This window comes from Somniosus microcephalus, chromosome 14, assembly GCF_052327205.1.
Source record: "Somniosus microcephalus isolate GS21.2 chromosome 14, FLI_Smic_1.0, whole genome shotgun sequence".
NCBI classification, from domain to species: domain Eukaryota; kingdom Metazoa; phylum Chordata; class Chondrichthyes; order Squaliformes; family Somniosidae; genus Somniosus; species Somniosus microcephalus.
The window spans coordinates 18791075-18796325 of NC_141000.1; the positions used below are offsets into that span (position 1 = coordinate 18791075).

General features: G+C 51.8%; 1 pseudogene; it reads left to right on the top strand.

Annotated features, from left to right (window-relative positions):
* Positions 1-3347: 3347 nt before the first annotated feature.
* Positions 3348-3644, top strand: LOC147107361 (large ribosomal subunit protein eL33 pseudogene; annotated as a pseudogene).
* Positions 3645-5251: the final 1607 nt, after the last annotated feature.

A 5251-nucleotide genomic window follows, 5' to 3' on the forward strand; every position in this document is an offset into this window, starting at 1 on the left:
CTGCTGCCCTTGTCTTTCTAGGTGGAAGAGGTCGCGGGTTTGGGAGGAAGAAGCCTTGGCGCGTGGCTGCAGTGCATCTTGTAGATGGTACACACTGCAGCCACGGTGTGCCGGTGGTGGAGGGAGTGAATGTTTAAGGTGGTGGATGGGGTGCCAATCAAGCGGGCTGCTTTGTCCTGGATGGTGTCAAGCTTCTTGAGTGTTGTTGGAGCTGCACTCATCCAGGCAAGTGGAGAGTATTCCATCACACACCTTACTTGTGCCTTGTAGATGGTGGAAAGGCTTTGGGGAGTCAGGAGGTGAGACACTCGCCGCAGAATACCTAGCCTCTGACCTGCTTTTGTTGCCACAGTATTTATGTGGCTGGTCCAGTTAAGTTTCTGGTTAATGGTGACCCCCAGGGTGTTGATAGTGGGGGATTCGACGGTGGTAATGCCATTGGATGTCCTGGGGAGGTGGTTAGACTCTCGCTTGTTGGAGATAGTCATTGCCTGGCACTTCTGTGGCGCAAATGTTACCTGCCACTTATCAGCCCAAGCCTGAACGTCAGCCAGGTCTTGTTCCATGCGGGCATGGACTAGTTCATTATCTGTGGAGTTGTGAATGGCATTGAACACTGTGCAGTCATCAGCAAACATCCCCATTTCTGACCTTATGTTGGAGGGAAGGTCATTGCTGAAGCAGCTGGAGTTGGTTGGGCCTAGGACACTGCCCTGAGGAACTCCTGCAGCGATGTTCTGGGGCTATGATGATTGACCTTCAACCACCACAACCATCTTCCTTTGTGCTAGGTCTGACTCCAGCCAGTGGAGCGTTTTCCCCCTGATTCCCATTGACTTCAGTTTTACTAGGGCTCCTTGATGCCAGACTCAATCAAATGCTGCCTTGATGTCAAGGGCAGTCACTCTCACCTCCTCTGGAATTCAGCTCCTTTGTCCATGTTTGGACCAAGGCTGTAATGAGGTCGGGAGTCGAGTGGTCTTAGCGGAACCGAAACTGGGCATCAGTGAGCTGAAATAATAACAGCGAGGCTATCAGTGCTTGCCGTTATTACAGGGTAAGTCTGAGAGCAACTTCTGATGTCCGCATATGTGCAGTTAAACGCGGAAATCCAGAAGTTGCTGTCAGAGATACCCTGCTCCTCCACAGGGTGCGCTATTGTAGTCCTTGCCGATAGACCCGGCATTGAAATGACGGCAACGGCGTGAACTTGCTGCACTTGCCCACCAGTTCCGCACTAAAGACAGCTGAAAAAGTTAGACCTGGTGCATTCAAGTGTATGAGTTTTTAACAGCATGATAAATGATAATTACTGCTGAAAAACCTCTCTGGCCCTGAAAAATTAATTTTACATGTGTGGAATCTCATTCTCTTAGAAGAAAATTAGTGTTGGAGATTTTAAAATTTTAAAATTAATTTTTGTTTTACATTTTCTGTCTGTCTCTTTCATCTCTCTCCCTTATTCCATCTGTATTTCCCAATATTTATTTTGCTTTCTATACTGTGGCAGTTCCACCGGGTGTCCCTTACACATATAATGTATATAATTCACTTTAACCTAACTGTATGTACATACCTGTTTGGGCTGTTGCCCCTTTAACTTACCTGTGGGGGCCGTTGCCCCTTTAAGGCGCGCCCTAGCGCGCTGACATCACGTCACGCATTACGTGACGTACGTGCGGCGGCCGCCGGCCCGACTCGGCCTTCCATGACGGCCGCCGGCACAGCCCGGCCTACCGCGACTTTGGCCGCATCGGCCGGCAGACATGAGCGACGCGATCCCCCGCGGCAAGCGCCGGCTCAGCTCAGCCTCCAGCTCCTGCTCCCGCGGCCGCGACTTCGGCCTCAACAGCCAGCTTCCGCACTGGGTGAACGCGCCGACGTATCGGCGCGGGTCACGTGACTGCCCCAAGCGCAGTCCAACGCGCTAACGTCAGGACGCGGTCACGTGACACCCGAAGAGCGGGAAAACGCTCTCCCGAGGACTACGGACTCAGTCCTCGTGGAGTCCCCGTCAGAGAAAGACCTACCTCGCATTGCTCCTGTGTAAAGCCAGCTTACTTACTGTATTTTGTCAGTTCCAGTTAATAAACAACTTAGTAATTATTCATCTGAAGTTGAACTAAATTATTTAGTAGGCATTCGTCCCTAGAGGTCAACACGAATACCTACAATTGGTGACCCCGAAACCGTGAACGTTTTTCGCAGAAGAAGAGCAGCCAACAACACCTACAACGATGTGAATACGGGAGCTCATCAATTCCTACACTACAATTGGTGACCTCGTATCCGTGAACGTTTTTCACGGAAGAAACGCACAACCTGAACCTCGTCTTCACAGAAGACGACCGACGAACAACAGACTCCGTGGACGGTTTTCTCGGAGGAAGCACTCAGCCTGAACCTGGCGACCCCGTCTTTGCGAACGTATTCGCAAAGGAAGCGCAGCCTGGAGGCGATCCCGTTTTTCACGGACAAAAAACAGCCAGACCTCGATTTTGTGAACGTTTTTCACAAAAGAAGCATGCCATGGAAGCACCAGCCGTTTCGCTGTCGCTGCCGCAATTCAGGGAGAAAGAACCGCCCTCGTGCTTTGGAAAGGTAGAAGCCCAGTTCGCCGGGAACATCGATGCGGAGCAGACCACACATTTGCTTACTGTCCCCGTGGTCGACTTTTCTGCCGCCATGCGGGTCGTCCGCCCCTACGCCCAATGCAACGGTAAGTATAAATCTCTCCAAGCGCGGGGTACAGCACGTTCGGGCCCACAAGATCGGAGCGTGCCCGGCGGGGATACCACGAGGACTCACCCCCGCGAACCACGAGGACTCGTTCCTCCCAAAACACGAGGGCTCGCTCCTCTCAAAACTCGGGGACCCATCCCTCGCAAGCCACGAGGATCCACCCCTCGTGCAACACGAAGACTCGTTCCCCGCCGACGATGCACCAGCCCGTCGGCCTGCTGGCTGTGTTACCTATCATACTTGCCGGCGAGTAAGAGAAGTGTGCCGCCTTCTCGGCAGTAGTTTCACTAAGTCAACAGAAACAACAAGCAGCGTTGCCGCCCTTCCAGCAATTTCCCCCCACCGAAAGCGACGGCGACCCGGTCCGTCCCACCCTTTCTCTGGTCCATCGGCACAAGGGTCCGGAAGCGATTCCTCTCCATAGAGCACGTGCTAGAAACAGGTTTTAAGCTACAGAAGGTTGAAAGCCTGCACTCTGATTTTGATGACCTGATAAGCGCCGAACGAATAGCCTTCCTACAGGAACATTGAAAGAAAACCTACCGAAAGCAGGTTACTATTCCTTCTACTGTTTCATTACTGATATCAAGCCTTGTAATATCCATATGTTCTGCAAAACTGCGTTTACTGGCTATAAACGAGGCTTTCGATACCAAAGAGAGCACACTGCTCTCCTGAAGATTGAGGGGGTTTATTGCCGCGATGAAACAGAATTTTACCTGGGCACGAGATGCGCCTACGTCTACAAAGCAAAGAACAGCACTGTCACTCCTGGTGGTAAACCACACAAGACTCGTGCTCATTGAAACAGTGGCATGGTCCGTGCCAAGTTCAGCAGTAACCTGCCTACCAGGGCTATGGGGCACAGGATTCGTGCAAAGCTGTACCCATCAAGGACTTGAAGCACAGCTGCACGTCGATTGACAATAAATAGCAAATGTTTCCTAGTCTACCTGGTTAACTTCCAGTTCCTTTAGCACCGCAAGGCACAGAGTTGAATGTAATGTTGAGATGAGACATCACCGATGACTACTGTCCGCTCTACTATATGAACTGGTGTTCCCGGAAGCCTCTCAGTGATTTAATGAAATGAAGGTGACCATTTTCTTCGGAAGACACACACGGAACATTAATTGCCCAAAAGAACAACTACGTAGCAGTCTCGCTCAATGAATCCTTCAGGTTGGCTTGTTTGGGAAATATTGGAATGAATCCACAGCTCAGCCTCCTTATACCATCGCTACAGCCAACGAGACTCACAAACCATCCTTTTTAGGATCTGCCTTTGACATGCGTGTGATTGATAGCCCAGTCCTCAACAGACAAGTAGAACAAGAGTCAGAAACGGAGCTCAAGATGCACACCCCCTTGCTCAATCACTTCCTCAATGTTGCTGCCTCACCAGCTATTAGTTTCAAACACTTTGGCAGGGGCAATCGAGGGGTAAAATTGTTGCGTCACCGTGTGGACAGTAGCTCTTCCAATTGCCTTCCTAATGAAGAACTCGATTTGGTCACTCCCATCAGTGAAGAGGACTCAAAAAAAACGAGGCTCAACACAGGCCCAGTGAACCTTTTAGTCCTACTATCATCCTAAAAGCTCCTCACAGCTTCGAAGCATCAGAAATTCAAAAACGAAAAAGGGACAATCCTTGCTATTTACAGTCGAACACCCAAGGAAACATGTAAACAACTACTAGAGTATTCTTTGATGAGTTACAACTCCCGGTATCTTCACTCTCTGTTGTGTTACCGTCGTAGCACTACGGCACGCACCGTTCCGTGCGTTCCAGTCTCCTGCAGATTTCGTCAGACTGGGGACTTTGTGTTTTTCTTTTTTCGCTAACGTCGACAAAGCCATAATCCACGCCTGTCCGGCTTGCAAGCCACCATGAGATGGCCAGCATCTTCAGACCTCGCCCGCCAAGTCGAGACAGCACGCCCACTGAGACCACGTGTTCGTCAGACCATCTCATCTTTGGACTTTCATTAAAGCGAATTCTGGGGGGGCGCATGTGTCGGTTCCACCGGGTGACCCTTACACATATAATGTATATAATTCACTTTAACCTAACTGTATGTATATTACTTACCTGTTTGGGCCGTTGCCCCTTTAACTTACCTGTGGGGGCCGTTGCCCCTTTAAGACACGCCCTAGCGCGCTGACGCCACGTCACGCATTACGTGACATACGCGTGGCGGCCGCTGGCTCGACTCGGCCTTCCATGATGACCGCCGGCACAGCCCGGCCTACCGCGACTTCGGCCGCATCGGCCGGCAGACATGAGCGACGCGATCCCCCGCGGCAAGCGCCGGCTCAGCTCGGCCTCCAGCTCCTGCTCCCGCGGTCGCGACTTCGGCCTCAACGGCCAGCTTCCGCACCGGGTGAACGCGCCAACATATCGGCGCGGGTCACGTGACTGCCCCAAGTGCAGGCCAGTGCGCTAACGTCAGGATGCGGTCACGTGACACCCGAAGAGCGGGAAAATGCTCTCCCGAGGACTACGGAC